Source organism: Sciurus carolinensis, unplaced genomic scaffold, assembly GCF_902686445.1.
Source record: "Sciurus carolinensis unplaced genomic scaffold, mSciCar1.2, whole genome shotgun sequence".
Taxonomy (NCBI): Eukaryota; Metazoa; Chordata; class Mammalia; order Rodentia; family Sciuridae; genus Sciurus; species Sciurus carolinensis.
Window position 1 is genome coordinate 142,012 of NW_025920132.1, and position 12,239 is coordinate 154,250.

Sequence of the window (12,239 nt, forward strand, 5' to 3'; positions counted from 1 at the left end):
TTTAATTATTTCCTGTTTCTACTACTTTTGCTGTTATTTTGTTCTTTTTCTAGGGCTTTGAGCTGCAATGTTAGGTCATTTAGTTGTTGACTTTTCATTCTTTTCTGGAATGTGCTGCATGCAATAAATTTTCCTCTTAGTACCACTTTCATAGTGTCCCAGAGATTTTTTTTTTTTTTACATTTTCATAGGGTAATGATGTTTATTTTATTTTCCCCTCCCCCCACCCCTCTTTTCCCTCTACTCAGTCCTTCTTTCTTTCATTCTTGCCGCTGTCCTTAGCCTAACTCTAAACCTAACCCTAAACCTAATGCTAGCCCCTCCCACCCCCCATTATATGTCCTCATCCGCTTATCAGCGAGATCATTCGACCTTTAGTTTTTTGAGATTGGCTTATCTCACTTAGCATGATATTCTCCAATTTCGACCATTTGCCTACAAATGCCATAATTTTATCATTCTTCATTGCGGAGTAATATTCCATTGTATAAATATGCCACAGTTTCTTTATCCATTCATCAACTGAAGGGCATCTAGGTTGGTTCCACAATCTGGCTATGGTGAATTGAGCAGCAATGAACATTGATGTGGCTGTATCTCTTTAGTATGCTGATTTTAAGTCCTTTGGGTATAGGCCAAGGAGTGGGATAGCTGGGTCAAATGATGTTTCCATTCCAAGCTTTCTGAGGAATCTCCACACTGCTTTCCAGAGTGGCTGCACTAATTTGCAACCCCACCAGCAATGTATGAGTGTTCCTTTTTCACCACATCCTCGCCAACACCTATTGTTGCTTGTATTCTTGATAATCGCCATTCTAATTGGGGTGAGATGAAATCTTAGGGTAGTTTTGATTTGCATTTCCCTTATTACTAGGGATGTTGAACATTTTTTCATATATCTGGTGATTACTTGTACATATTCTTCTGTGAAGTGTCTGTTCATTTCCTTAGCCCATTTGTTGATTGGATTATTTGTATTCTTCGTGTAGAGTTTTTTGAGTTCTTTATAGATTCTGGAAATTAGCGCTCTATCTGAGGTATGGTTGGCAAAGATATTCTCCCACTCTGTAGGCTCTCTCTTCACATTTCTGATAGTTTCCTTTGCTGAGAGAAAGCTTTTTAGTTTGAATCTATCCCAGTTGTTGATTCTTGCTTTTATTTCTTGTGCTATGGGTGTCCTGTTAAGGAAATCTGATCCTGAGCCAACAAGTTGAAGATTTGTACCTACTTTTTCTTCCATAAGATGCAGGGTCTCTGGTCTGATTCCAAGGTCCTTGATCCATTTTGAGTTGAGTTTTGTGTAGGGTGAGAGATAGGGGTTTAATTTCATTCTATTGCATATGGTTTTCCAGTTTTCCCAGCACCATTTGTTGAAGAGGCTATCTTTTCTCCATTGCATATTGTTGGAACCTTTGTCTAGTATGAGAAAATTGTATTTATTTGGGTTTGTGTCCATGTCCTCTATTCTGTACCATTGATCTACCTGTCTATTTTGGTACCAATACCATGCCGTTTTTGTTACTATTGCTTTGTAGTAGAGTTGAAGATCTGGTATTGCAATACCCCCTGCTTTGCTCTTGCTACTGAGGATTGCTTTAGCTATTCTAGGTTTTTTATTCTTAAATAAAATCCTTGGGAATCAATCTCACAAAAGAGGTGAAAGACCTCTACAATGAGAACTACAGAACACTAAAGAAAGAAATTCAAGAAAACCTTAGAAGATGGAAAGATCTCCCATGTTCCTGGATAGGCAGAATTAATATCGTCAAAATGGCTATACTACCTAAAGTGCTATACAGATTCAATGCAATTCCAATTAAAATCCCAATGATGTACCTTGCAGAAATAGAGCAAGCAATTATGAAATTCATCTGTCCCAGAGCTTTTGATATGTTGTATCATCATTCTCATTGACCTCTAAGAATTTTTTTATCTCCTCCCTGATGTTGTTATCCATGTTTCATTCAATAGCACATTATTTAGTTACCAGGTGTTGGGAGTAATTTCTGTTTTTTATTTTGTCCTTGATTTCTACTCTCAGTCCATTGTGATGTGATAGAACACAAGGCAGTATCTCACTTTTTTTTTTTTTGCATTTCCTAAGGGCTGCTTTTTAGCCCAACATTTGGTCTATGTTTGAGAAGGTTCCATGTGCTGCTGAGAAGAAAATGAATCCACTCGTTGATGGATGGAATATTCTATATATGTCTATTAAGTCTAGGTTATTGATTGTGTTATTGAGTTCTATGGTTTCTTTGTTCGGTTTTTGTTTGGAAGATCTATCTAGTGGTGACAGCAGTGCATTCAAGTCACCCAGAATTATTGTGTTGTGATCTATGTGATTCTCGAAATTGGGAAGGATTTGTTTGATGTAGAGAAATACACCATTGTTTGGGGCATAAATATTTACTATCGTTATGTCTTCCTGACTTATGGTTCCCTTAAGCAGTATGAAATGTCCTTCTTTATCCCTTCTGACTAACTTTGGCTTGAAGTCCACTTTATCTGATAGAAGGATGGAAACCCCCACTTTTTCACTGAGTCCATGTACGTGGTGGTTTTTTTCCCATCATTTCACCTTTAGTCTGTGGATGTCTTTTACTATGAGATGAGTCTCTTGCAGGCAGCATATTGTTGGGTCTTTCTTTTTAATCCATTCTGCCAGTCTATGTCTTTTGATTGATGAGTTTAGGCCATTAACATTCAGGGTTATTATTGAGATATGATTTGTATTCCCAGTCATTTGGCTTATTTTTGGTTTTTAAGTTGGCTTGGTCTCTCCTTTAAGTCATTTTATCTAAGGTAGTTCCTCCCTTTGCTGACCTACATTGTTGTTTTTCATTTCCTCCACATGGAATATTTTGTTGAGAACTTTCTTTAGTGCAAGCTTTCTATTTGTAAATTCTTTTAACTTTTGTTTATCATGGAAGGACTTTATTTCATCTTAAAATCTGAGGGTTAGTTTTGCTGGGTATAGGATTATTGGTTGGCAACCATGTTCTTTCAGAGCTTGAAATATGTTGTTCCAGGCCCTTCTAGCTTTTAGAGTCTGGGTTGAGAAGTCTGCTGCTATTTGTATTGATCTCCCCCTATATGTAATCTGATGCTTTTCTCTTGCAGTCTTCAAAATCCTATCTTTATTTTGAATGTTAGGCATTTTCATTATAATGTGCCTTGGTGTGGATCTGTTGTGATTTTGTGCATTTGGTGTTTTGTAAGCCTCTTGTATTTGATTTTCCATTTCATTCTTCAGGCTTGGGAAGTTTTCTGATATTATTTCATTGAATAGGTTGTTCATTCCTTTGGTTTGTATCTCTGTGCCTTCCTCAATCCCAATAATTCTTAAATTAGGTCATTTCATGATGTCCCATAGTTCTTGGAGATTCTGTTCATGATTTCTTATAATCTTCTCTGTTTGGGCAACTTTATTTTCAAGATTAAATATTTTTTCTTCATTGTCTGAGGTTCTGTCTTTTAAGTGGTCTAGTCTTTTGGTGATGTTTCCATTGAGCTTTTTATTTGATTTATTGTTTCCTTCATTTCAAGAATTTCCTTTTGTTTTTTTTTTTTTTTTGAGAATCTCTATCTCTTTGTTGAAATGATCTTTTGTTTCCTGCAGGTGCTCTTTCAGCTTATTGGTATTATCATTCATTGCCTGCATTTGCTCTCTTATCTCATCCTTTGCTTTGGAAATCATCTTAATCATGTACAATGTGAAGTCCTTTTCTGACATTTCTTCTAACATACTGTCATTGGATTCTATTAATGTAGAATCTAGATTTGTTTGGATCATATTCTTCCCTTGTATTTTCATGTTGTTCATGTATCTTCCCCTCTAGCAGTGCACATCTGGGGTATTGCAGATTTTTCCCTATAGGCTCATAGTGGCCCTATAGGTTTCCAAAACCCTTTCATTAAGGGGAGATCAATATTAGCAGTGCCCAATTCAGACACTATGCAATCCTAGACCAAATAGCCCCTATGAGGACAATAACAAAATTGTCATAATAAACAGAATGAGTTCAATTTTTATCTTCAATAAAAAACAGATTTGCAATAAGGTCTGCAGTTTCTAATGGAGGACAAAGAGGATGCAGAGGGATGTAGAATATGACTGTTAATGGGATAAGAAAAGATTATACAGAAGTTCTAGAAAATAGAAAGGGTGAGAGTGTAATCAAAAGAAATTGATGTTAGCATGCAAAAAAGGGAGAAAGAGACTCTGAGGGAACAGGTAAATAAAAGGAAAAGAGAGTAAGAAAAGTAAAGAAATTAAAACTTAAGTGTTTTCTATAAGGAGAAAAAAGAAAATCTACAGTATAAGTCATATAGTAATGAAACCTCCCAGTGTTCAGTAGCCTGAAGCATGAGAGGTACCTGACAATGAGCTTCAAGCCTCCAGCAGGCGTCTCAGGATGGGATTTGCCCCACCTAAAGATTGGAGCTATGGTTTCCAGGATTATCCAAGATGGCCCCTGTGGCTTCGAAATGTGTTGGCAAATGGGGAGCTGCAGCTCAGGGTGTGGATGTGGTCAGCTGGAGGTCCTGGAGGTGGGATTGGGTTGGTCAGGTAGGGGTTCTGGAGGTCTGGTGTGATTGGTGTGCTTGTGGGTTTCTGGAGGCTGGGTGCAATTAGTCGTTCTGGTGTCCTGGTGAAAGGGTACAGTCAGTTGGTCTGGGGGTCCTGGTGGCAGGGACCAGTCAGTCAATGTGAGGACCCTGGAGGCAGGGAGTAATCAGTTGGGCTGAGGGATCCTGGAGATGGGACTCAGTCAGTCTGGCCAGGGGTCCTAAGGGGCCTGGCTGCTGTCTCAAAATGGTGGCAGTCACATGTAATCAAACCTGTAGGTACTGTAACAGTGAACTTCCAGGCAACAGCAGGCAGCTGGTACTTTACTGGTGGGTTGGTGATCAGTTTGCTGACTGTTGTTGGACAATCAGGAGGTGAATCCAGTGTGTTGGATGATGAATAGGTATAAGGCAGACAATGGACAGGCAAGAGGCAGGCAAATGGCGGATGATAGGCACCTGACAGCGAGCAATCTGCACTCAAAAAAGGCATTGATATGCTGGCAGACTACAGGTGATCATAGCAGACAAATGGGGTAAACACCAGGGAATTGATAAGCAACAAAACCACCTCACAAAGAAACAGATATCCTCTGCTTGAAATGCAGCCTCCCTCTAGTCCGCCTTCTTGGATCCCCCGAGATTTCTTTTAATCAGAGAAGCAGTTGCCCCAGATGAAAGAACAATGACTTTTGACTCAGATCTGTATTCCATTCAGATTGACTGCTCTTTTTAACTGAACTTTACATGAACATAGCTTTCTTATACAAAATGTATCTAATGCTTGCCTTTATTCTTTCATAAAATTGTTTTGGGTAACAAATAAAGTAATATAAATGAAGTAAATGTTTAACTGCTATAATAATATGCTATCAAGACTGTTCTCATATTATTTTTTAATGAGTGAGTTTCATGTTTTGTTCAGAACTCATAGGTACTTTAATTGACAAATGCATTATACTACACTATTAAAGCAAGATTCAAAACTAGTTGGGTGGGAGCTGGAGAGATGACATAGGCCTGTAGTTTCAGCTACTAGGAGACTGAGGCAAGAGGATGAGTCTAGCAGTTCAAGACCAGCCTGAGCTACATACCAAGGCTTTAACAATTAGAAAAAAAAGAAAGAAAAGAAAACAAAGGAATAATCTAATGCTGAATCTGCCTTAAAATATTATTCTAAGCTGCATAAAATATCTCATGATAAATAATGTGTTGTTCCCTGAATCACCAAAAGAAAAGCCACATACATTTCAATAGGCAGCAGTGAAGCCCAGACCCCTAACATTCACTTCTCTTGCACCAGTGTACAAATCAGAAAGGCTAACATAAAATCCATAAACTTTCTTGCTGAAGACTCCATTGTCAGAGAATTAGAAACCTTTTCAGGAGAGATTTTTAAACCCATAAAATAAAATATAGAAGACTTTCACAAAAGTAAATCCTACTCAAATGCAACTATCAACAGTGTTCAGGATTCTGCACACCTGTCAGTGCAGGTAAGAAGATAAGCAGTATCAAAGTGTTGTAACCACTTGTTCAGTGCCTGAGCCTAATCAGAATAGCTGTTACCAATTATGACATCATATTATGTGATAAAGAAGCACTGAAAAAATAGACCAAAAAACCACCAGGTATCTTATTCTTAACTTTTGTAAACTATCAACATGGATTACATTGAAAACTTTTCAATTTTCCCAAAAGGCTGAAATACTTCAATATTGTGAATGCATCAGTGTTAATTTTGAGTTGGGAGAGGTAACATAACAGGTTACATTATGTCTTAGTACTAAGGGATATGCTTTTCAATGTAGTTATTGAAATGCAGTTTTTTTAAAAAATAAAGAAAAGTACTGAAAAATAGTTTTCAAAAGAATAATACATACACAATGCATGAACATGTCCTAATCATATCTCCTTCAGGAAAAGACTTTCTGTTCCATGGCAAGGAGTGTATTTAGCTTACATTCTCCAAAATCTCTGTTACCTTTAGCATTTAAGATTAAACCAACCTCTTCCTGGAAATCCCCCGGCTAATGACTGGGGATGGTATAGATTATAAAGACTGGCCATAAGATTCTGATAACAATCTCCTCATGGTTGGGGTGACCTAGAATTGTCACATTTTACCACCATCTAAGGTTCTGCCTGTCCAGTCTTGCTTTCTCATCTTTGACTTTATAATTGTGATACCCTACTCCTTTTCCCCTTTACCAAAAAAAAAAAAAAAAAAAAAAAAGAAAAGAAAAAACAAGGACTGGAGATATAGCTCAGTGACTGAATTTCACAGAGATCTAAATTTTATCCACAGAATTCAAATTAAGAACTCAAAACTAAGTTATATCTATGTTTGAAATAGCCATTCTTTTAAGAACCAGAGGGGACAAAATCACCCAGCTTACTGAAACAGAGTGATATTCAATCACCTCAAAACCTAACATGTATTTTATAAACTTGAATTTGTAAACACAAATTGTTATTTTATACTGAAAGGTTTTTTTCTGTTACCAAAGGATTTGCTGTACTATTTAACACCAATTTCCTATATGACGTATAACACAAGTAGACATCCACTGCAACTACTTGTGAGTGGCCTAGAGTGCCCCACCCTCATCCCATGCTCCAAGTACAAGACCAACTTACATTGAAAACTCCAGCAGTCATTAATTGTTCCAAGTCAAATAATATGAGGGAAAAGTGAGAGGAAGGAGTACATTCAGAAGAATGAGTCACATTTATTCTTTCAAGAGAAGTGTACTTCAAGCAATCACAGGCCACAAGAGATGGCCTAGTTAAATGGGGAAGAGAAATCCTGACAAAGAGTTGTGCAGTAACAATGGAAGGCAACAATTTAAAAATTTGCTCATGCTTGATAGCTATAGGCACACCACTGAAAATTGGTATCTGAATTAAAATACCAAGGTGAATTTTTATGAAAGAGAGAAAACATTCCCCAATCCACCTCTAGACAAGTGACTCCATTCAAATCCACTACAATAATATTATTAATTGTTGCCAGAGAAGAAGGAAAAGGAGGGGAAAAAAGAGAAAAATCTGTTTATTCACACATATGTCCAAGACACACATGACCAAATCTACCCATTTGCCAGCATCTAGTCAGTGTCTAGGAAATGTATCTGAATTCTTGAACTCAAAAATTTTTATTAGTATATGTCATGAATATGCTATACAACTAAGTATATAAATGAAGTGTTTTGTGGCCTCTGACATTTGAAAGTCTACTGCAGTTTCAGGCTAAATAAACTCACTTGTTTTAGTCTCTTAGGACTCTAATTCTATGAGGATTAAATAATAATTTTCATTCCATCAGCAATGCAACAAGCAACACACTGTACCTGCTTATCAGTGAATACTTTCTAATGGTGGAACAAGGTACTCTAAATGCATCTCATAATTTATTTATGTCTTCAGTTTTTTTAGTCACAGACAAGAACCAAGTGATACATTCCTAGAGAATACTTAGTTGTCCATTTTCTTCATTTCCAATCTTTCCAAATTACTATTTTCCAAATGTTCCTCAGAAAACTTTAGGAGATGTAAGATGCATGGCATTCACTTTGGCATTATTCCTTTATTGCCATGCATTCCCCAAACCATATTTCTAAGTTATAAATTATGCTGCTCATCTTATTTTAGGCTTGGTGAGGTGGCTTAGAACTTTTCAAACAATTGTGTGTAAAAAAGAAATAGATTGTGTTTCAAATACAAAATAACATCTTTAACACACTGGGATAAACTGGTTTGCCACTTGCTACCCCTAATCTTTGTCCACTAAACTGTGATGTCAGAAACCTAAGCTTGATTTGTTTAAGTGCATAATCTATTAACTGTTTCCATATGTCATAACTACTCAGTTAAGAAATTATTTATAAACCACTTTATTGACCCTGTCTGCAAATATGATGCACCTGTTATAAAATGTGATTATTCACCATACTACAGTGACAGAGCCACATTTATGTCTATAATAACTCAATTCACAATGCCTAATCTATGCAACCAACCTGGATACTCTTTAACAAATGAATGGATAAAGAAAATGTGGTATATTTACACAATGGATTAGTACTCAGCCATAAAGAAGAATGCAATTATGGCATTTGCTGATAAATGGATGGAACTGCAGAATATTATGCTAAGCAAAATAAGCCAATTCCAAAGAACTAAAGGCTGAATGTTTTCTCTAATATGTGGATGCTAATTCACCATGGGGGTGTGGGACAGGAAAGAACAGAGGTACTTTGGATTAGACAAAGGGGAGGTAAGGAAGGGGAGGAGGTATGGGGGTAGAAATAATAGTATAGTAAATCAGACATTATTACCTTATGTGCATATATGATAACACAATTAGTGTAACTCTGCATCATGCACAATCAGAATGAGAAGTTATATGTCATTTATGTATGTGTCAAAATGCATTTTCATGTATAACTAATTAAAACATTTAAAAATTCCATATCACTGCTCAATTCACATAGTCACAGAATATGGAAGAAAGAAACTCTTTTCTTGTTTTAAAAAATATCTCTTTGCTGGGTATATTGATGCACACCTGTAATCCCAGCAGCTCAGGAGGTTGAGGCAAGAGAATCACAAGTTCAAAGCCAGACTCAATAACTTAGTGAGGCCCTAAGCAAATTTCATGAGACACTGTCTCAAAATTTAAAAAGATAAAGAAAGGCCGGGTATGTGGCTCAGTGTTTAAGTGCTCCTGGGTTAAATTCTTAGTATAAAAAAATAAAATTTTTTAAAAATCTCAAAATTTCTTTAAAATCATTTGTTTGATTTCAATCTCTTAAAAATATAAAACCCAATTGAACAGTACAGTTTCACCACTCTGTTCTAAACTACTATCCTACTACATCAAGAAATAATATGTGTGCAAATGATGAAACCTTAGAGAATCATGCATAATTTTAAATACACTCCCATATTAAATATAAAACTTTCCTTAATTCTCTCTTTTTCCAAATTTGCAAAGCTGGAGATTGATTCCAGGACCTCACACATGAGAAACAAGCACTTTCCAACTGAGCCGCATACCCAATCCTAAAAATTTTCTTCATAATAGTACTTACTAATCAAGCAAAAGATACTTCTAAGAATGGAATGACATTCTGATAAAAATTAGACTTATTAAAATATTTCTTAATAAAATATTATACCACCTGACAATTTTCAAAAAGAACAACTATAAAGAATTTCCTACATAAAACTTATCTACCAAGTTTTCAAGGGTGGAGTGTTCATGCTCCTGTTTGTTTTTCTTTTTTTTTTTCTTTTTTTGGTGTGGGGGATTGAACCCCAGGTTCTTGTGTATGCTAGGCAAGCACTCTACCAACTGAGCTATATTCCCAGCCCTCATGCTGTGGATACATTTGCTTCAGTCAGTCAATCCATGATAATCCATCCACAAGTGACTGAATTTTTTCCTCACTGAATTTGTATATTTTTTTCTTCTAAATTCATTCACTTTAGGATACTTCAAGGCCTCAATTCATGCAGACTTTTTCCTATAAAAACTCCAATTTTTGATTTTTCCATGAGATCACAACTTCTTGTCACTAATTTGAGAATGGGAAGAAAAGGTCTGACATCACAGAGTCTTCATGTTTCATCTTCAAGTTCCTCATATACAACAGTTTTATTTACACATGAAAACATATAGGAATCAATTTTCATAAGCAGGTAAACATTGGGTAATCGGGAACTTGCTTCCATAACATCTGCTTAATAAAAGAAATAGTACCTTCCCACTAGACCTCCAACTGGTGCTGTGTGCAAAAGAAAATTCACAGGTATGGAACCATCAGATGCTCTGAGTCTATAACCTAGGTCTCAAGGACATGTGCCACAGCAGGAGGCATTATGAAGCTGACTCACATTTGAGACCATGGGACCCTGGAAATGACAGTCTCCATTTCATTGTTTTAGGAAAATGGACAGCATTACTTATTTTTTAAAAGTGAGGATTTCATGGAAGGTATTTTCAGATTAGAATATACACTGCCCGGTGCTCTGCCATGGCTGGCTCCTGCTCACAGTGCAAAGTCAGCAGCCTAGGCCACAGCAACCATCTTGTTCCTGGTTCTTCCAGTTCACTTCCTTTCAGTCAGCTCCTGCCTACCCACACAGTGCTATGCTCTCTGGTGGCCCTAGTGCCATGGCCCACTCCACAGCATCCTCTGCATGCAATGCCACCTGGTCACGCCTTCAACTATGATTCATTCAGAACTGTTTTTCTGAATATTTACTGCCACACTCTGGGCACAGTGGCACATGCCTGTAAACCCAGTGGCTTGGTAGGCTGAGGCAGGAGGATCAAAGCCAACCTCAGCAACATCAAGGCACTAATAAACTCAGTGAGACCCTGTTTCTAATTAAAATACAAAACAGGCTAGTGGTGTGGCTCAGTAGTTGAGTGCCTCTAAATACAATCCCTGGTATCAAAATAAAGACTCATCTTCTGATTTTGATTCTAAACATTTTGTTTCTAAACATTTTGTTCAACTATTCTTTCATTCAAAAAATATTTTTTAGTTCTTTCAAAAAACCAGGAATTGTTCTTGGTGCAGAAATAGTGCATAGAAGGGTAAAAAAAGCTCCAGTTTACTGCAGTGAGAAATAGCTAATACATATGTATGTATAAAAGTACTTAAATTTAGTAGCATAGCAAATGATAACAAATATAATGGAAGAAAGGTAAAGGAAGGAGGATGAGAAAGGTAAAGCTTGGGAAGTAAAGAATTGAAAAGAGAAAAAGCTTGCACCTGTGTAAATACGAGGCTCTTCCCAAACTGCCCTCAACCCCTCATAAAAGCCACAAAGAATTTTCATCTCGTCTCTTATCTTATCTCTAAAGGCCAGATGACTGACTCAAAAAGCAAACTTAAAGATAATGACAACCTCTCCTCTCGGAGGTCAGGGTGACCCAGAACTTAAACTAACATGTTTTCTATACAGATTTATATGTTAACCAATTAAAAAGAACACTGTAAAACTGCTTGCCTTTCATTATAAAAACCCTGCTAAACAAGGGCTCAGGACCTCTTAGCATCACCGATTACCAAGTTCGTGGAGGACCAGGCTCGAGTTTGCTAATAAATGACTCTTTGTTGCTTGCATTGATCATGGTCTCTGGTGGTCTTTGTGGGGTCTTGAGCCACTGGGCACAACATCTTGGGGGCTCACCCGGGATGCCCCAAGTCCACGCAGACACCTGATCATAGAGTCATAAGTGACACCTTCGGCCGGTGAGTAAGGCATTGCCACATTTTTTCTGGTGTGGATTGCCTGCAGGGTCTGGTTCTGGGCTGGCAAAGTCCTGGCAGATGCATTATAGGACCCCAGCAGGGTCTCGGGGGACATCCCCTCGACCCATTGGGTCGACTCTTTGTCACATCTGGGCGACTCTTTGTCGCATCTGGGTGACTCTTTGTCACACCTGGGCAATTTGCATTGCATCTGGGCAGCTTTTGTGTTGCATCTGGGTGACTCTTTGTCGCAATCGGAAATTGTTTGTTTTTGTGGACAAAATACCAACTAGCCAATTTTGATTTAGCACGCTATATGTCTGTCTGTTTGTGTATTGTACCGTACAGTCTTTATTCTTGTCTCATATTAAATTCTTCACTGTGTTAATACAATCTTAA